This window comes from Pleurodeles waltl, chromosome 2_1 (genome assembly GCF_031143425.1).
Source record: "Pleurodeles waltl isolate 20211129_DDA chromosome 2_1, aPleWal1.hap1.20221129, whole genome shotgun sequence".
Taxonomy (NCBI): domain Eukaryota; kingdom Metazoa; phylum Chordata; class Amphibia; order Caudata; family Salamandridae; genus Pleurodeles; species Pleurodeles waltl.
Window position 1 is genome coordinate 43,249,680 of NC_090438.1, and position 22,176 is coordinate 43,271,855.

Sequence of the window (22,176 nt, forward strand, 5' to 3'; positions counted from 1 at the left end):
GTGGGCGTATTTCTGTTGGCGTGACGGTGGAGGTTTTGTTTTCGCCAGTTTATCACTGACCTTTGGTGTCGCGGACTTGTGTGGGTGTCTCAATTTTGGCGGATTCCGTGCTGTGGGTCATAATAGCTGTGGCGGAGTTCCGCGGCGGTGTGTTGGCGGTCTTCTGCACGGCGGTAAGCGGCTTTTACCGCCAATGTTGTAATGAGGGCCATTGTCACTAAAATAAAGTACCTTTATTTTTAGTAACTCTGAGTATTGTGTTTTCCTTTGATATAGTGCTATATGATATAAGTGGTATAGTAGGAACTTTGCATGTCTCCTAGTTCAGCCTAAGCTGCTCTGCTATAGCTACCTCTATCAGTCTAAGCTGCTAGAACATCTCTATTCTACTAATAAGGGATAACTGGACCCGGCATAAGGTGTAAGTACCACTTCTCTTCCAGGGGATCCTCATCAATAGTCATAAACATTGAATATTCCCGCCCTTGTGCGGGGACCCCGGAGCATATATAAAATATATACACATTATACATGTGTAACAAACAGTCATGCAGGCTATCATGTTAAAAACAGGCTAAAATGCTTTATTTCTATGAAGTTTTTTTTTTTTTTTTTTTTTAAATACTACAATAGAGCATAAATAAGTACCCAAGCTCCTAAAACTAGGCTTGGGGAAGTAAGAAGTAGCAAACTCTAGTGAAAAAATAGAGAAAACTGCATTGAAAAACAATGAAGCATTCTTAGCCAATAGGCTGCATGCAGGTTAACACAGGAGAACCATAAAAACTTTGGCACTGTGCCTTTAAGACCCTGAGCACCTCCAGTATCCCACCATGCCTCAGGGGTGAAGGAAAGGTGACAGTTGGTTCACAGTTAGGTCAGTTCTTTTTTCCGGCTCCTTCTGAGAGGATCCTGGAGCATTGAGCTCTCAGTTTTTCTGAGTTTTCCTCAGAAAAATTCTTTAAAAAAGCGTTTTTCATTTTTCACTCGACAAATAACATCTTTGTCTGAGCTGGGAAGGTTTTTTCTGACAGAAAAATGCCTTCTCTTTTTTGTCAAATGCCCTGCTTGTGGGAAGAAGAAGGCCCAGTCAGATCCCCACTCTCTGTGCATAGTCTGCCTGCCTCAGAGTCACTGCCCTGACACTTGTCAGTACTGTAAGAACATGTCTAGGAGGACTCTAAAAGACAGAGAGAAGATCCGACTTCATGGGCTTCAGGAGAGGAAAAGAACATCGTCCTCCTCGCTCCCCAGGCATCCAGAAGGCCATTCGCATAGATCGCCGTCGACGGCGACGCACCCGACGTCGAAGGGAACGGCGTCGAGGGAACTTCAGAGTAGGGGCAGGTCTCCGTCGACGGCAGCCCGCCGATCGACGTCGAGCCACCGCCGGCATGCCCGGTCGCCGTCAAAGGCTGTGCGCCCCCCGACGTCAGGACACACGACGTCGAGATCTCCACGACGGCACGGCAAACATCCGCCGTCAACCTCCCATCGCTCCACGTCGAGGCACACGACGGCGAGCAGGTCGAGGTCCAAGGAACGCCGTTCGACGTCAAGGCACTCAACGTCGAGGCAATCAACGTCGAGGCAGGACCAACCGTCTGGGCGTCCTTCGACGTCGAAACAGCCATCGACGTCGAAGCAGGTCTTACCTGTCCAACAGGGAGCAGAACATCGCCCCTCGCCAGACAAGGTTCAGTCCCCAGTGGTCTCCATACAGAGCGACTCTTCTCGGTCAAGAGCATCTCCTGGGCATGTCTCGCCCATCAACCTATCTCCGAGATGGCTGGAGAGCCTCAACAGACCAGCGGCCTCCCCAGATTCGCAATATTCGCGAATGTATTCACCCACTGCCTCCCCGCCAAGAACGCCATCGCCGACAGCCGGGGCAGAACGGGCTCGTTCAGCTCCTCGACAGCCGACCGCGAGGACTAGGCGCTCGGCTACAGCGTCCCGCAGCAGATCTCGCTCTCAACGGAGATCCAGGTCGCGCTCAAGAAGATCACCCTCTTGGTCTTCATCAAGTTCTTCTGTCAGGCGTTACTCACCTACTCTTACAGATTCACCACCTGCTACAGTCTCACCAGTGGATGACATAAACACTTTCAACGAGGTGTTACTAAGAGGAGCACAGAAACTCAATATAGAGGTTCCAGAACCATCTACCTCCTCATCAATCATATTTGAGACACTACAACAGAGGTCAGCGTCGAAAAAGTTGCTGCCTCTAGTGCCTGGTTTGTTGCAGCCGACCATGGACACTTTTCTGGCCCCAGCCTCGCTTAAGTCTGCCCCGGCTCGGATTCTTAAAAAGTACAAGGCTCCAGAGCAAGACCCTTTATTCCTTAGGAAGGATCCGCCACCTGACTCAGTGATCATAGCTGCCGCCCGAAAGACCCACTCGGTGGCATCTTCATCCACAGTACCCCCGGATAAAGAGAGCAGGCATTTAGACTCTCTGGGAAGAAAGATGTGCGGGACAGCGGCTTCAGCAATGAAGGTCTCTAGTGCGTCTGCGCTCCTGGGCAGGTACGATCGTTCTCTGTGGGATTCCCTCAGTAGATTTACGGAAAAACTGCCCAGAGAAGACAGGCAAGATTTCCAAGAGATTCTACAGGAAGGATGCCTGGTATCTAACCAAGTTATCAGCGCGGCAGCGGATGGGGCGGATTTGGCGGCTCATGGGTACGCACATGGTATCTGTGCGAGGAGATCTTCCTGGCTGAGGCTCACTGGCTTGAAACAGGAGGCACAACAACGTATCCTGAATCTCCCATTTGCCGGGAATTCTCTATTCGGTGCCCATGCAGACGAAGAGATGGCCCGCATGAAGACCGAGGTGGATACCATGAAGGCGGTAGGCCTCGAAAGAAGGAAAGATTTCAGGCGGAGGTACAGACCGTACGATAGACGCCCTTTCCAACAGAGGGTTCAAACCCCTCATTGGTCGCAAAGGTCTCAGCAACGACAGGGGCGCCCTCTGTTTCAGCGAAGAAACACAAGGGAGCGAGGGTCAAGCAGACCTCAACAGTCCACTCCAAAAGCACCCACTAAACAATGAAGTCTCGCTTCCCTCGACACTGTACACCACTCCGGTGGGGGGAAGTATTATTGCTCATCTTCACGAGTGGCACTCTATCACAAGAGACAAATGGGTGCTCAATATTGTCGAACATGGCTATTCTCTTCTTTTCAAGCAGCCTCCACCACACTAGCCACCAACCAAACACAATCCGGCTCATCTCACCTTGCTACGCAAGGAGGCTCTCGCCCTCCTAAGAAAGAATGCCATAGAAAAGGTTCCACCTGCCCACAGAGGAAAGGGGGTCTACTCCCGTTACTTTCTAGTAACAAAGAAGGGTCAACAGGGAGTTTTCAGGCCAATCCTGGATCTAAGACTGCTGAACAAATACATAAGAAAACAGAAGTTCAGAATGCTAGTGCTTCATCAAATTTTCCCTCAACTGCATCAGGGAGACTGGATGTGCTCCATCGACCTGCAGGATGCGTATTTCCACATCCCAATAGCTCCAAAGCATCGAAAATTCCTGCGCTTTCGAGTAGCGTTACAGCATTACCAGTTCAGGGTTCTACCCTTTGGCCTGAAATCTGCTCCAAGAGTTTTCTCGAAATGTATGGCAGTGGTGGCAGCGCATCTACGAAGACAAAGGATATACATATATCCATACCTAGACGACTGGCTACTAAAGGCTTCTTCTCCGGAGCAGGCGAGAAGCCATCGGGACATTGTACTAGGAGTTTGCGAAGCTCTAGGTCTTCAGGTCAATTACCAGAAGTCAACCTTGACTCCAACGCAGAGTCTTCACTACCTAGGAGCTATCATAAACACAAAACTACAAAAAGTGTATCCTTCGGAGGAACGACTGTCCTCAATAAACATGAAGTGCCAGGACCTGTTGAGAGCCAGCGCACCTACGGCACGTCAAGTGACATCACTACTGGGCTCCATGGCATCGTGCATCTTTATTGTCCCAAATGCCAGACTCCACATGAGACCCCTCCAAGAGGCATTGGAGGCCAATTGGAGCCAAAGAACAGGTCGCTGGGAAGACACAATGCAGCTACCGGAGGTAGCACTGCAGTCATTGAGATGGTGGATGCACAGACCTCACCTATCAGTGGGCGCTCCGCTTCACCAGGTACTTCCATCCGACACTCTGGTAACGGATGCGTCTCTTCAGGGATGGGGGGCTCATCTGGGTCCTTTTCAAGCGCAGGGTCTGTGGTCAGACAAGGAGAAGCAGTACCACATCAATCTGCTAGAACTCAGAGCGGTCCATCTGGCTCTCAAGTCTTTCACACCGCTAATTCAGGGGAAAACTCTATTGATACAGACGGACAATACAACCACGATGTATTACTTGAACAAACAAGGGGGAACGAGATCCCTACCCCTTTCACGAGAGTCCCAAGCGATATGGCATTGGCTCCTGGCCAGAGGAATGTCAATCACAGCAGTTCACCTGCCAGGTCAGCAGAACGTAGAAGCAGACTTTCTAAGCAGACACCTGGAGGACGTTCACGATTGGGTCCTGCACGACGAAGTCGCAGAATACATCTTCGCGCAATGGGGTCGGCCTCAACTGGACCTCTTCGCAGACGATGTAAACAGGAAATGCCCAGACTTCGCATCCAGGTTCTACCGTCCAGGATCTCGAGGGAATGCCCTGTTGATCGACTGGTCAGGGACATTTCTTTACGCTTTTCCTCCGATTCCCCTCATTCCGGCAGTGATCGGCAAACTTTACGGATCCAGGACCAGAATGATTCTTATAGCGCCACAATGGCCTCGGCAATTCTGGTACACGGATCTCCTCAACCTGTCGGAAAAACCTCACAGGAGGTTGCCGTGCAGACCGGATCTTCTGAGCAGAATGGAGGGCAGGATTCTGCATCCCAACCTACCCTCTCTGAGCTTAACAGCATGGCTCCTGAATTCCTGCAGTATGGGCACCTAGGACTCTCGCAGGAGTGCATGAACATTTTGAAAGAGTCCAAACGGCCTTCCACGCGGCGTTCCTACGCTTTTAAGTGGAAGAGATTCTACAGATGGTGCTGTCAGCAAGGCCATAATCCCATACGGGCGCAGGAGGACGTCATACTGTCCTATTTGCTTCACCTAGCGAATTCCGGTCTGCAGGTATCATCTATTAAGGTACATTTGTCTGCTATTACTGCCTATCGCAAGTCACCTTCTCAGGAATCCTTCTTTACGAAACCTGTAGTCAAGGATTTCTTAGAAGGTTTGAAGAAAGTTTTTCCGCCAATTCGGAGGCCTTCTCCTCCGTGGGAATTGAACATAGTCCTAGCAAAACTTATGGGCCCTCCTTTCGAGCCTATCCATAAGGCTTCCTTACAACACCTTACGTGGAAAACGGCTTTTCTGGTGGCCATTACTTCAGCGAGGAGGGTCAGTGAGATCCAGGCCTTGTCTGCAAAAGAACCGTACACGGTTTTTCATGACAATAGAGTAGTTCTGCGAACTCACCCATCTTTCCTTCCGAAGGTGGTGTCAGAATTCCATATTAATCAGACCATAACTTTACCGACGTTCTTTCCCGATCCGGAAACTCCGGCTGAGAAAGCATTGCACTCATTAGACTTGAAAAGAGTGCTGAAATTTTATCTGGACAAGACAAAATCGATTAGAAATTCTAACCGCTTGTTTGTGAACTATGGTCATTTAAGGACAGGAGAAGCAGCATCTAAGCGAACAATATCAAGATGGATAGTCTCTTGTATTGTTAATACTTACCAGCTAGCTAATAAACAATTGCTAGCCCGGCCTAGAGCGCATTCCACAAGGGGAAAAGCGGCTACAGCTGCTCTCCTGAACAATGTTCCTATATCTGAGATTTGTAAGGCTGCTACATGGAAGTCTGTACATACTTTTACAAGACATTATTGTTTAGACTCAGATGCAAGAGCGGACGCCCAAGTGGGGCAGGCCTCTCTAAGGAATTTATTTGCGTAAGTCATGTCTATTCCTGCACTTCTATCGGACAGTCCGCTGGGTTTAGGGATGGGCTTGCTAATCTATTCAATGTTTATGACTATTGATGAGGATCCCCTGGAAGAGAAGGATAAGTTACTTACCTGTAAATCCTAGTTCTCTTCCAGGGGTATCCTCATCAAAGTCATAAACAACCCACCCTCCTCCCCGGACACACGTCTACTGGAAGTGCAGGACAGACAGTATTTTGATTCAATTATACAAATTGTCACCGTAAAAAGAACTGACCTAACTGTGAACCAACTGTCACCTTTCCTTCACCCCTGAGGCATGGTGGGATACTGGAGGTGCTCAGGGTCTTAAAGGCACAGTGCCAAAGTTTTTATGGTTCTCCTGTGTTAACCTGCATGCAGCCTATTGGCTAAGAATGCTTCATTGTTTTTCAATGCAGTTTTCTCTATTTTTTCACTAGAGTTTGCTACTTCTTACTTCCCCAAGCCTAGTTTTAGGAGCTTGGGTACTTATTTATGCTCTATTGTAGTATTTAAAAAAAAAAAAAAAAAAAAACTTCATAGAAATAAAGCATTTTAGCCTGTTTTTAACATGATAGCCTGCATGACTGTTTGTTACACATGTATAATGTGTATATATTTTATATATGCTCCGGGGTCCCCGCACAAGGGCGGGAATATTCAATGTTTATGACTTTGATGAGGATACCCCTGGAAGAGAACTAGGATTTACAGGTAAGTAACTTATCCAAGCTACCCACTATAAGTCAGGCCAGCGTCCTACAGCATGGTACAGCTTAGGGAATACCTGCAGCTCCGGTTCCATGGCGGACACGGACTCTTGTGTGTCCCTGGAGGTGAGTGGCTCCTTTTCAGTGATGTGTTTCTGCCAGGCTTTTGGTGTCGTTGCTACCGCCCCGGAAATCGTGGCGGTGTGCTATGTCAGAATTTGGTGGCTGGATGCTTGTCTTCCACCTGCCTGTAGGTGGCTACCGCTGTGTTCAGTGTTCGTACCGCGCTGGCGGTTGGTGTGGTACGTTGGCTGTCTATGGGAGGGATTACCGCCATGGTCATAATTTGGTGGTCATTACCGCCAAATTCTATAAATACAAGGTAGGGACTGGGAGATTATTGGTCCAGTGCACGATCTCCCAAACTAAACCTGTAATATCGAAAAAGGGGGTGCACTGTTCCATAAGAAAAAGGGGGAAACAAGAAAACTAATCAAATAAGGAATTGGCGAATCAATACTGAGTAATCTCAGGAGGGCCCTCAAGCACCCACTAGGGTGACAGGCATCATCATCGGGCTCGCTCCTCACCAGACTGGCACTGCAATGCCTGGCGGACCTCCCAACATTCTGGGTGGCACTCAACCATTGGAAATTCGCTAGCAACGCGGGTCTGGGAACAAAACTGAGTGAGGAAAGGAGAGTGTAGAATAAGACAGAAAAATCTTAAAATTAGCTCTGAACCTGAGCCATTATTTTAATGTGATAGAAATTTGGTTCAGGCCAAGATTAAAAACAATAAATATAAGAGTGTTGCTGGAAATAATGTACCGTCACACTCTATATTTCAGGGAAGGTAGTTAGCCTAATCCTGCATGGTCAACATGTTTCGCGTCTGTAGTTGGTCACAAAGTGATCCAGTGACGCTTCTTCAGGACCCACACAAAAAAACTATTGATTATTAAACTACTTCTCCTATGTGTCAATAATAAATCAAGTGCACATCAAGTCACTTACAGTGTAGAAGACAGAATATGTCTAAGTCAATTGGTCAGTACAGTCGCCCTGTATGCAATCAAAAAGACACGGTACAATTAGTGCCAGTGACCAAACACAGAAAAAGACACAATTACAAAATATTATAGTGACAACCACCCTAACCCGTGTGAAAAAATATATAAATATCAAGGTATTGTAATGCTTACCATCCCATGTTAAAGATTGGGCTCCCTAGGTCTGCGCTAGCATCAACCAAGGAGAACAAACTGAATGGAAATAATAATGATATGTAATAATGTGAAACCACATAGTAATACATAGTACTGAACAAGTCTGAGAATGTCTGTCTGACTTATAATGTTAAATATGGTATGAGACTCACTTGTGCAAAGAGATGTGTGTCTTCAACATTACTAGAATTTGTAAAATGACATTGACATGGAAAAAGAGAAAGTATCCAAATGTGCTTGGTAGCAATGTCTCTAACCTAGAGAAAGTAGATGCTGTAGACCGAACAGCTATCTTCATTTTTACAAATTCTAGTAATGTTGAAGACACACATCTCTTTGCACAAGTGTGTCTCATACCATATTTAACATTATAAGTCAGACAGACATTCTCAGACTTGTTCAGTACTATGTATTACTATGTGGTTTCACATTATTACATATCATTATTATTTCCATTCAGTTTGTTCTCCTTGGTTGATGCTAGCGCAGACCTAGGGAGCCCAATCTTTAACATGGGATGGTAAGCATTGCAATACCTTGATATTTATATATTTTTTCACACAGGTTAGGGTGGTTGTCACTATAATATTTTGTAATTGTGTCTTTTTCTGTGTTTGGTCACTGGCACTAATTGTACCGTGTCTTTTTGATTGCATACAGGGCGACTGTACTGACCAATTGACTTAGACATATTCTGTCTTCTACACTGTAAGTGACTTGATGTGCACTTGATTTATTATTGACACATAGGAGAAGTAGTTTAATAATCAATAGTTTTTTTGTGTGGGTCCTGAAGAAGCGTCACTGGATCACTTTGTGACCAACTACAGACGCGAAACATGTTGACCATGCAGGATTAGGCTAACTACCTTCCCTGAAATATAGAGTGTGACGGTACATTATTTCCAGCAACACTCTTATATTTATTGTTTTTAATCTTGGCCTGAACCTAATTTCTATCACATTAAAATAATGGCTCAGGTTCAGAGCTAATTTTAAGATTTTTCTGTCTTATTCTACACTCTCCTTTCCTCACTCAGTTTTGTTCCCAGACCCGCGTTGCTAGCGAATTTCCAATGGTTGAGTGCCACCCAGAATGTTGGGAGGTCCGCCAGGCATTGCAGTGCCAGTCTGGTGAGGAGCGAGCCCGATGATGATGCCTGTCACCCTAGTGGGTGCTTGAGGGCCCTCCTGAGATTACTCAGTATTGATTCGCCAATTCCTTATTTGATTAGTTTTCTTGTTTCCCCCTTTTTCTTATGGAACAGTGCACCCCTTTTTCGATATTACAGGTCATTACCGCCAGCCTGTTGGGGGTAATACCACCACGTTAACCCATAATGACCACCTATATGTCTTATCATCACTCTTTCTTTTCAAGCACCTCAAAAGAATTCATGCACCAAACATGCTCATCGACAACTTTTTTCTGCCAATTCATCTGAAGCATATTAAAATTAGGATGTTATGGCAAAGGGGCTTTCAGTTTGGTAACAGCAACTGAACTACTAATGAACAGCTTATTGGCGATGTCATTACCTTGGAATAAAATCTGCTAATTTTAATGTTTTGGCATGTACCATTAGTTTCCTTGCCAGATGCTGGAAAAGAGAAATTCCATGGAATGATCCGTCTGCATTTGTTGCAGTCGGGTTGAGATTAATGTTATCAATAGCAGCAGTTGTAAATACATAATTTTTTAAGTTTTGAGTGCTTATAGCACCATAAAAATGAGCAACAGTTGAGTTATCTAGGTCTGCTGGGAAGCTTATAGCACAAACTTGAAAAACTAACTTGCTCAAACGTAAGAGAACGCTAGTTAGATCTTGTTTTAATGGATGTAAGCATCTAAAAATACTGTGAATGTTACCTCTTGGGCTTGAGTGTGTCTTTTACTTTTAGAGGACTGCAGCTTCTCATTGAAGGTATTGAAAGGGATTAGTTTTTCTAGGGTAAGACTTGGATGGGAGCCATAACGTACCTCCCTTTCTATTCTTGAGTCAAACGTTATCATAGATGTTAGAGTCAGAAGTGTGGAAGTGATGGATCTTTCCTCGAATTCTTCTTTGAATAATGCAGTAGAAAGGGGGGCTGCTTACATAGAATATCTTACTGTAGGATTGCGGTTACTTGTGCCAAGACCACTGCTTCTGATTCATCACCAGGAGCACAGTTTTGTCTCAGGAGTATCTGACCAACTGTGTGTGGCTGAACTATTAACACATCCCACTCTCCAATGTAAGGAAATTGGATAATGTGTTACTAAAGCCTGGAGAAATGAACACTACGAATTTCCCCCAAGCTGCTCAGTACTACACACAGTAAAGCTGCTTGGATTGACTGAAAGCTTTAAGCTCTGCAAGTGCTCTTCTGAATATAAAATGTTGCGAATCATCATTTTCATCTCTGGATTGACGTTTTCTGTTTTTGCAGGACAAACATATGAGGCACTCTAGGTAGTATACTGCAGTGGTTCTCAACCTTTTGACTTCTGTGTTTTATCACAACTGGTACCTGGGGACCCCCACTGAATCAATATTGGAACCTGGGGACCCCCCATACTGGGTCTTTACTGGAATCCAGGGACCCTGATCTAAACATTGTCGATGATTTGAACCACAAAACAATGCACATAAAATACAGAAACAAGCACTCTATCAAACACATACACAAATGATAACATATTTTATTTTATTTGCAAACAAATATAAATAAAAAATAAAAAAAATTAATAGGAAGGTTGAAGCTTATCTAAATTCAATGGAAGTTGCACATCATCCATACTATATTCTTTTTAAAGCACTGTAATGCTCCCAGACATGAATCTAAGGCCACTATTTTAATTTTTACCTTCCAGTTTCATATTCCTTGACATTTACAGTATGTTTGAAAATTTTCAATTGCATTTAGCCATTTTATATACACTTTATTATTATGCTCATATTATGTCATTTTTAAGCAGTCAGGGACCCCATGATGAGGTTTCCCAGAACCCCAGGGTACCACTGGTATGCTGCATTCCTAGCAATAATGTATCTCTCACTTAGTTTGGCAGTTAGCCCTTCATCTTTTAAATTCGAACCACAGTGCATTGTAATTGTGTCTGCTTTAAAAGTTGGTGCAAGGGACAGTGGATTTCTTCTCCATCTCAGTGGCTTTTTTGTCATAGAAGAAACATTTCTGTTCTGATTTGTCATGACTGGAAGCATCCTTTTCCCTCATAATCGACTTGTAGAAGGGTTTCCCATCTGATCTCTGTGCCTCATTAGACTTGGAAGGATCCTCTTGCTTACTTGTCAGCCTCCAATGTTCTGTAGAACACTCCACGCCTTTCTGATTGCAGCACAATTTGCACTTTCTGTTGAACCTAGCTTCAAACAGGGGGAGGTGGTTTAACTCAATTGCCCCCATTTAGTAGCTCAAGAGACACAATTTCTTCAGCTAAACTACTTACAGGTTCAGTTGTCTGCAAAATCGTCTCTATATATTCATATTCTGCAGCTGCATTCCTTCTCGCATAATCAGCAGAAAATGTTATTTTCTTAGTTATTTTTTTTTTTGTGTGAAAACAATTCAATTCTCGCAATCCAGAGGTGATCTTCCTGGTTTGTTTCTCACTCAGTCACCTCCCATTAACTTCTCTTCATCAATTCATCCTATACACTCAGGTTCCAATTCACAATTTTTTCATATAGGTACAGGTCCTACTAATTGCTAAACCTGTAACAAAACAGAACCATTGTACTACATATTTATTGCAAATGTTGTTATAAGGACAGAAAAAGTGAAACATCTATTCCCCTCAATAATACCACTACCCTTTTGTGTAAGCACTGCGACTTGCAGTAGAATAATCAAGCCATAAGTCATGGTCCCTTTCAGATATTTTCTTTAATAAACCCTTGCAAGGCTGTGAATTTTTTTATTAGTAATTTGCCACGTTTTTGAGATTCATGGGTGGCTTGTATGGAAAATATATATTTATTGTAGTGAACTGACTGCTGAAGAAATTAAAGAACATGTGAAAAGTTATTTTCTTTCTGACTTCCTATGTCCAGCTACATAATGGTAACTCCGAACCTGGTATCAAACATGTTGGAATCATACCCCAATACTGTTGCAAGTATTGGAAGTATGATCCCATGCACTCTGGGGGCTCCTTAGAGAACTCCTAGCATTGCTCCCACCAGTCTTATAGGGTTTTCCGGGCAGCCCAGCTGCTGCCACCCCTCAGACAGGTTTCTGCCCTCCTGCTGCTTGATCTGATTAAGCCCAGGAAGGCAGAACAAAGGATTTCCTTTGGGAGAGGGAGGTAACACCCTCTCCCTTTGGAAATAAAGGTGACTGGAGGGGTAGCCTCCCCAATCTACTGGTTTGCTTGGAAGAGCACATTTGGTGCCCTCCATGCATTAACCAGTCCACACCGGTTCAGGGACCCCCAGTCCCTGCTCTGAAGCGAAACTGGACAATGGAAAGGGAAGTGACCACTCACCTGTCCATCAGCACCCCTGGGGTGGTGCCCAGAGCACCTACAGAGGGTCCCTGGGTTCTGCCCTCTTGATTCCAAGGTTGGCAGGGAACTCTGGGAGCATCTGAGTGGCCATGCCAGGCAGGTGATGTCAGAGCCCCCTCCTGATAGGTGCTTACCTGGTTAGGTGACCAATCCCCCTTTCAGGGCTATTTAGGGTCTCTCTTTTGGGTGGGTCCTCAGATTCGGCTTGCAAGATTCCAGCAGGACTCTTCTGCAACCTCCACTTCGACTTTTGGCCACTGAAACCACAACTGGACACTCCAGGAACCGACAAGCTGCAGATCCACGAGAAAGACTCTTCTGCAACATTGTATCCAGAGCTCCTGCCAGCTTTGCAACAGTTCCCTTGCTGTGCATCCTCAGAAGACTGCAACTTTTCAGCCTGCACAAGAAGAAGAAGGAATCTCTCTTGGAGTGAAAGAGGCACTCCCCTGCAACTGCAGGCACCTACAACAAGCAATGACTGGCTGTGTGGATTCCCTCTCCTACTGAGCCGCGTAGATCCTGCATCACAGGTGGTGATCCGGAATAGTCCTCTTGGTCCTCTCTGCCAGCTGTCCAACTTTATGCCTTTGCCTTCTCACGCAGGACAGTACCCCAGTGCACAGCGTTTCTTGCATCTGCCAAGGCTTGTTTCCGTCTCCTCCAAAGTATCTTCAGGCGACTTGCAGCTCCCGCCCCCAGCACTCCTTCCTGCAAATCTCAGCCTCCTGTGTAGTTCTCCTGCTTTGTGGGATCCTCTTTTGTAGTGCTGCGTAGGCTCCTTCTTGCACCTTCTGTGTCCTCGTCCTGTGGGCTCCTGTGGGTGCTGCCTTTACTCCTGTGGATTATCTGCGATGCTAAGGGTCCCCTGTGACTCCCCCTCCTGGGTTGAGTCCTCCTGGGCCTTGCTGGTCCCTGGCAGCACCTCTTTTCCTCCAGCCGTGAATTTGCCTTTGCCAAAGTTTGTTGGTGGAATTCCTGCACCAATACCCATCTGTAATCTTCATTCCAGTGTGGAACACCTTCTGGATCCATCAGGAACTCTTATCCAGCTTCTGGGCTGCAGTGTTGACCTGTTCTTTTTCACCATCGTCCAACTCCTGCATCTTCAGTGTGGCAGGTAGGGGTTCCTTTCCCCACTGGACTCTGTTGTGCCTTCTGGACTTGGTCCCTTTTCTCCACAAGTCTTCTTTCTTCAGTAATCCACTGCTGATTTACTTGCAGTCTTCTCTGAGTGTCTTCTTTTTCTTTGTTTCCTCCTTTTGTGTGGTTTGGGGAAAATCCAGTGTTTTACTCCTGCATTCCTGGTCTCTGGGGGGTACTGTGTTACTTACCTCAGTGGTTCTCTAGTCCTCCCAGCTCCCCTCTACACATTTTACTTACCTAGGTGGGGGTACCTTGTTTGCATTCAATGTTTTTAATAAATGGTTTGTGCTCCCCAGAGGGTCACTGTTGGTTATTACTATTTGCGCTGTTTCCTAACGTATTCTATGCCTATTTCTGATTACTAGTGTATATATTTAGTGTATTAGTTACCTCCTACGGGTGGGTCACCTGTCTAGTATTTTGTGGTGAATTGTGCCAGAAATAAAGTACCTTTATTTTTGTACAACTGAGTGTTTTCTTTCATGTGTGTACGTGCTGTCTGACCACAGTGGTATTGCATGAGCTTTGCATGTCTCCTAGATAAGCCTTGGCTACTCATCCACAGCTACCTCTAGAGAGGCTGGCTTCTAGACACTGCCTACACTACACTAATAGGGAAGACCTGGATCAGGTATAAGGTGTAAGTACCTTAGGTACCCACCACACACCAGGCCAGCTTCCTACAAATACCCTTGCAAGTTGGTAGGTGGCTTCGGTTGACTCCTCGGGTGTCATTTGCATCGTGGTTGCCATGATGACGTCAGGAGTAGTACATAGACGCCACCTCAGTGCAGTGACATCAGTTATTTTCTTTCTGCACCACGCGCTGATCCAGAGAGAGCTACCCTTGGTCACTTTTTGACCGACTTCGACTCTTGTCGAGTTTTTGGTGAGTTTTTTTGGTGCATCGAGCGATGTCCCTGAAGACCGGGTTCAAACCGTGTGAGGACTGTCACCGCATGATGTCAGTGACGGATCCGCATCGGGACTGTTTATGGTGCCTGGAGCGCGACCACGACCCGAAGTCGTGCTCCGAGTGCTGGACCATGCACCCAAAGGCCTTGAGGGAGCGGCCCCTCAAACTTATGGCGGTGCTCAAATCCGCATAGGTCGCGGTCTCGCTCAAGGGGAAGGTCTTGAGACTGGTCACGGAGCCACCACGACTCTTCTTCTTCGAAGTCTTCGGGTTAAGGTCAGACGAAGAAGAAGTCGAAGAGATCCCATCATCCTTTGACTACACCCCGTTGCTCGGCTGATGTGACGCGGGAGGAGCGTCGACGCTCGAGGCTCTGGCCACTGAGGTCCCTTACGCATCTGCTCTCGGATCTGCACCGGCTCCGGTCGTACCATTGAGACCTTCCCCGGCGCCGGTTCGATTGTCGCTGCTCCTGACTTCGGTGGTGCCCACCATCGACGTCGACCCGATTGTGATCCCTGACGACTTGGAGTCGGACTGGCATCGGCCGTCGCCGCCTTCTTCTTCGATGGGGCCTATTCACCCCAGGTTGGATTCTCACCCTTTTTCTTATGGGTACGAATTTGGGTAAGGATTGGAGGGGTCCCTGGACCCTTATGAATACCAGTATGATCCTTACTTGGATTGGGCACAGGAGTTGGGCGAGGCCAGTGGTCTGGATACCTCTCCAGACGCTGGGATGCTGTCTCCTCCTACCGTCGCTACGGCAGAGGAAGCAACTTATTCCATGGTTGGCAGTAAGGCAGCTGAGTTCCTCGGCCTTGAGCTGCCTACAGTTCAGGTCATGTCTAATCTCCTGATGAAGGTGCTCCAACCAGGGGCTTCCACATCTGAGCCTCTTCTTCCATTCAATGAAGCCCTCACCGATGTTCTTCAGTGTACCTGGTCCAGACTTAACACAGGGCCTCCTGTGAACAGGACTATCGCACGCCTCCATCAACCTGCCTTGAATGACCCTAAATTCCTGTCCCAACACCCCACGCCTGAGAGCCTTGTCATCCAGACATCCTCATCCTCGGGTGCATTCCCTTCTGCACCCCCGGATAGGGAATCAAAAGGGCTGGAGCAATTTGGGAAGAAGATGTTTTCTTCCTCCAGTCTCGCACTGCGGTCAGTGAACACTGCATGCGTTTTGAGCCGCTATGCCCACTCTCTGTGGGATACGGTCGCAGAAGTTCTGCCACAGATACTGGAGGACGCTCATGCTATCGTCTCCCAAGTTGTCACTGATGAGAGAGACACGGCAAAGTTCACTATCAGATGTGGGCTGGAGATGACTGACTCTCTTGGTAGATCAGTTGCGACGACAGTGGCCTTGAGGCGCCACGCCTTGTTACGTTCATCTGTTTTTTTGGGGATGTCCAACAGACTCTTATGGACATGCTCTTTGATGGCTCCCGTCTCTTTGGATACAAGGCGGACTCGGCTTTGGAGAGGTTCAAGGACTCCCGGGCTACGGCTCGGTCCCTCTGCCTTTCCACTGCCCCTCGTCCCCAACAGTCTGCCTTTCGACCCTTTCGTGGCCACCGAAGGGGCTCCCTGTCACTTCCTTATCCCAGCCACCGTGCCACCCATGTTGTTCAGCTGCTGTGTGGCCGGGGACGCCGAATCTGGTGTGGGACAGGGAACCAGAGGTCTGCCCAGTCCACCCCTGCCCCTGCCGCAACCTTCAAACCCTCCTAGTCTTTCCCCTCACTCCGGTCCAGTTGGCCGCAGGATTTGCCATCACCTGCCCAACTGGGAATCCATCACTACAGACAGGTGGGTTTTGCAGATCGTTCGAAGGGGCTACTCCCTCCCCTTCAAATCTGCCCCACCAGCCATGCCTCCATCAGTCAGCCCTATTCAGCACTTCTCCACCAGGAAGTTGTGGCTCTTTTGGCCAAGGGAGCCATAGAGAGGGTCGCTGCATAAGAAGTAGGTTGTGGTTGTTATTCCCGCTACTTTCTGGTTCCCAAAAAAGACAAGGGCTTACATCCTGTCCTAGACCTTCGGGACCTCAATCTCTTCCTCAAGAATGAGAAATTCAAAATGCTCATCCTGGCTCAGGTCCTGTCTGCCTTGGACCCAAGAGACTCGATGATAGCATTGGACTTGCAGGACGCTTATTTCCACATTCCCATCCTGCCTGCCCACAGATGTTACCTACGATTCGTGGTAGGTCATGAGCACTTTCAGTTTACTGTGCTCCTCTTCGGCCTTCCCAGTGCCCTTCAGGTGTTCACAAAAGTGATGGCAGTGGTTACAGCTCCTCTGCGCAGGTTGGGGTTTTCAGTCTTCCTCTACCTCGACGACTGGCTGTTGAAGACAGATTCGCCCCAGAAAGTCATCTGGTTCCTTCAGACTACGGCGAACCTCCTGCACATGCTGGGGTTCACTATAAACATGCCGAAGTCACACCTGACTTTCTCTCAGACGCTCCCTTTCATTGGAGCTGTTCTGGACACAATGCAGCTTTGGGCCTATCCTCCCAAAAAGCGGGTCCAGGATATTCAGGCTGTGATTCCGATCTTTCAGCCTCTATCTTGGGTTTCGGTGAGACTGACTCTGAGGCTGCTGGGCCACATGGCCTTCCTGCATCCTGCTAGTGACACATGCCAGATGGCATATGCAGGCCCGGCAGTGGGACTTGAAGTTCCAGTGGGCGCAGCATCAGGGAAATCTCTCTGACATGGTCCAGATCTGGGAGGGAACTGCAAAAGGCCTTCAGTGGTGGCTCTCAAATCCACATTGCGTCAACGGCAGATCCCTCTCCCTTCCCCAACCAGATCTATCCATAGTGACGGATGCGTTACTTCTAGGATGGGGAGGCCACATGGGAGAGGCGGAGATCAGAGGCCATTGGTCTCCGGTGGAGTCTGGGCTCCATATCAGTCTTCTGGAGCTCCAGGCGATCAGGCTTGTGTTGAAAGCATTTCTTCCCTCTCTCAAAGGGAAAGTAATGCAAGTGTTCATGAATAACACTACCGCCATGTGGTACTGCAATAAACAGGGCGGGGTAGGGTCCTGGACCCTTTGTCAGGAGGCACTGCGCCTCTGGACATGGCTGGCACATCAGGACATTACCCTGGTGGTTCAACATCTGGCAGGCTATCTGAACGCTAGAGCAGATGAACTCAGCTTTCGATGCATAGCCGATCATGAATCACGTCTCCATCAGGAGGTGGTACAACGTCTCTTTTAGCAGTGGGGAGAGCCTTGGTTAGATCTGTTCGCCTCCGCAGAGAACGCGTAATGTCAGCTGTTTTGCACGTTGGAGTTTCCAAGGCAGCACTCGCTCAGTGATGCTTTTCATCTCGAGTGGAACTCCAGCCTCCTTTATGCCTTTCCGCCTATACCACTTCTACCCAGACTTCTCAAGACGATCAGGAACGACCGGGCCCAAGTCATCTTGGTGGCTCTGGACTGGGCACGGAGAGTATGGTATCCAGAGCTATTGAGCATGGCCACCGATCCTCCACTCAGACTGCCTCTTCGGGAGGATCTTCTATCGCAGCAGCAGGGGACGGTTCTCCCCCCTAACCTGTCCAGTCTCCGCCTTCACGTGTGGCAATTGAATGGCAGCAGTTGACGGCTTTTGACCTTCCACCAAAAGTCTGTGACATTATCTTGGCAGCCAGGCGTCTGTCCACCAAAACGGTATATGCGCCTGTCGTTGGCATAAATTTGTGGTATGGTGTACCAATCTGTTGATCCCCTCTCTGCTCCTCTTTCTGAGTTTTTTTTGTTCATTCTTTCTTTAGCCCAGCGTGGCTCTCCTGTCTTGGATATCTGCCAGGCAGCCACATGGGCATCCCGGCACACATTTACTAAACATTACTGCCTAGATAGTTAGGTCCATAGGGGTGGCTACTTTGATCTTTCGGTCCTGCAGGACTTTCCAGTATGATCTTGGTTCTTAGCCCACCTCCGAGGATGGCTTTGCTTGGGTATCTATTCTAAGGTAAGGAATCTGCAACTAGAAGTCTCTATCAGATGTACAAGTTACTTACCTTCGGTAACAATACATCTGGTAGAGACATATTCCAATTGCAGATGCCTTACAACCCACCCATCCTCCCCACTTGCAAACTGATTTCTAGGGACAGGGCTTCCCTATTCAGGGCCTCAGCTCTGGCGCACCAATTTTACTGTTTTTTGCAGCTCTGCGCTTTGGCGTGGAAAGTCATGAAAATAATCTTACGTCACTGCGCTGAGGCGGCCTCTATGTACTCCTCACGTCATCACAGCAACCACGACACCAATTGCGCCCGCGGAGTCGACTGATGCCACCTACCGACGCGCAAGGATATTTCTCAAAGAAAAAATCTCCCGATCCAGTCTGACGCCTGGGGGAAAATTCTAAGGTACGGAATCTGCAACTAGAATATGTCTTTACCGATATATTGTTACCTAAGGTGAGTAACTTGTACTCCTGTTTTTAGACTTTGCCTTCCTACGCTGCGCTCCCCCTATGTACTATAAATTAGCACAATGGAAAGATTCCCATTTATTAATTCATGGACTTTCTCTGTTATAGATGACCATGAAGACAGGAAAGGGTTGGGTAGACCTTGGAAAACCTTCCATTGCTGACGAATTCCTACAAATAGCAGTGAACGTAAGTTTCATACAGGAAAATAGAATTTTGACAAAACTGAGTTTCTCACCTCTAAATTACCGTATTACATATTTTTCAGTTCTTCTATATTTTCCTCTGATACACTTAATAAAAACACATTTCATAAACTCAACCGAATGAGCAAAAAGACACATGCTCATACTTGTCAACCCTACCAATTTGGGTGGTAAGGTACAGCTTTTCAGCCAGTCCTACCATCTGTGGATTTACCATTGTAATTGTACATGTTTCTGTAAGGCCCTTGCTGCCAACTGCTGAATCTATGTGAATGATTAAAAATGATAAAATATAAACAGGTTGAATATGCTGAACGGTCACATTTGTCTGTCTTCTAGAGACAGAAAGAAATCCACTTTGTGAAATCCTGTTTGTAGACTAGTTGCTGACATCTTAAACACCCAGCATTGTAACCAATACCTAATATATGCTTAGAGTGGCTCTGGGGTCCGTCTTTTGCTCATGGCTCAATGACTTCCTTGTCTTTACTCCCTGTTCTTGTCTCTCCCAGAGGACAAGTTTGGTCTCCTTGTCTTTTGATTGGATTAGTTGTATCCTTCTTCTGCTCACATCAAGGAACTATGGGCCTGATTTAGATTTCGGTGGATGGGTTACTCAGTCACAACGGTGACAGATATCCGGTCCGCTGAAATATAAATCCCATAGAAAATAATGGGATTTATATTTCGGCGAACGGGATATCGGTCACCTTTGTGACGAGTAATGTGCCCTCTGAAATCTAAATCAGACCGTATGTGTTTTCCTTTGCATGTTTCAGTGACATTTCTCTTAGAGCACTCGAGGAGAGTGGATAATGTCTCCTCTTTTCCTCCTTTCTCGTTTGTTTTGGCTTACTCGCTTCCATATCCCTGTCATATCTCTATCGCTCTCTCTCTCTTTCTCTCTCTTTAGTCATCACTCATCCTACCCCCCTGCCTAGTCTATCACAAGCTGTCTAGTAAATCTGTACTTATCTATATAGGAGTACTCTCATGATATGTGATCAGTAAATTAGGTACATAATGTTGGCTGATGATATTTTGTCATTCCATATTGTGTAATACATCTGAGTGGTAACTTCTATAATCTTGCAAGGTGTAGTCACTATTGCAGTCATATCTGATGTGGTCGGTACTGCAACCGTGATCAAAGTCTTTAGTAGCTTGGGACTACTTTCATTGCTCAGAAGTAGCTCTCATTATGGAAATGGTTGGAGAGCCCTTGTCTGAGCCATACTCAGCCCCTCCGCTCACCTGACCTGTGGCCACGTAGCTTAGAAAAGCCCCTTGATCCCCTTACTTTCAGATGAAACACCCAATGCCTGTCACAAGTAAAGTAAATCAAAATGCTTTTCTTTCAAACCCTCTAATAGGGAGGTGAAATGTTTTCTGCATCTGGCCTTGCTTTAAGTTCTGCCTTAGGGGACATGGACAACAAGATTTTGCCAGCTGGCTTCATGGACCCAAACATTTCAAGGCAGAGGACCCAAAACAAGAGGATGCAGATAATTATGTGTTGCCTGCAGGCTTGGTACCTACTGTGTAGCTGTGCTGTTGGCACCAGTGTAGTACTTACAAGGCATGTGTGGATGTGGTTAACTATGTTTTCAGGAAATGTCCAAAGGTACCTTATGGATATGCCCTTTAATAGATCTAGACTGTTCTGAGAGAATAGGCTGACTCAGTGCTGGTTTGTTTCAAAGATAGTCACTCTACACTTCGATATTTGGGGTTATTGTCCCCAGTCAGACAATTCCACAAGCAATATAGAAAGTTCATGAGCTATATCAGAAGCCTAACCTACCGGCAGCATCTGCCTTACCAGCCTGTGCAGCCGCAAATAGTCATTTTGTGGCAAAGACTGTGGTGGTGGCCAAAGCCGTTTAGATTACAATCTTCTGGGATGGGGCAGGATACACTATTTCCTCCCCAGCTAGAAATCCATCACTTCAGGTAGATGATTTTACAAATTGTTTAATGGGGCTATGCCCTGCCTTTCACTTTGTCCTCACCTCTGATTCCCACCACATCAAAACAATTTTCCTCAAATTACGCCTATGGCCTGATGAAAGAAGTCAATCTCCTGCTTGCCAAATGCTCCGTCAAGCAGGTGCCAGACTCAGAGAAGGACCGGGGGTGCTATTCACACTTCTTCATGTAGAAGAAGGATGGAGGCCTCAGGTCTATATTGGACTTCTGGATTGCTTTATGAAGTAGGACAAATTTAAAATGTTCACGCTGTGGTTCAAACCCTCTCTGCTGTGGATTTGTGGGACTGCATGAGGTCCCTGGACGTGCAGTCCCACAGCCGCTATCTACGGTAAACATTGGAGTCGGACCATTCAGTGAGTTGCACTTTATCCTTACATCGACCTCTCAAATGTCCTCAAAAGTGATGGCAGTGGTCTCAGCTCATCTTCGGAGATCAGGGATACATGTATTCCCATCCCTCTACAACTGGCTTCTCGAGACAGGCTTACCAGTGTCAGTTTCAGATCACCTCCAAACAACAGCTGAGCTCTTGATCTGCCTGTGGTTTTCCACTAATGTCCCATCTGAGCCGCTGGTCTACAACAGAGAGTCAGCTTCACATTAAACCCTTGGATATTCAGGTGATCCACCTGGCCCTGACGGCCTTCCTACTGACCATCAAGGGAAGGCTGTTACATGTCCTAATGGACAATACACCACCATATGCTGCTGCGACACGTAGGGCATTGTAGGGTTGTGAGACCTGTGCCAAGAGGCTGTATATCTCTGGAGGTGGTTATAGAAACTGATGGGGCTCGGCACTCTCCCAGTTGATTAGAGTGAAAGCTCTTATATTACAGATCAGTCAAATGCATATGTTCGTTCTACTGAACTTCTTAAGGGCTACAAGCAAAATTACAATACAAACATCAGAATTTTGTAATTTCAAAACGTCAGGATAAAAATAGAATATACAAAACCATAATTTCTATAAATATGTCTTACC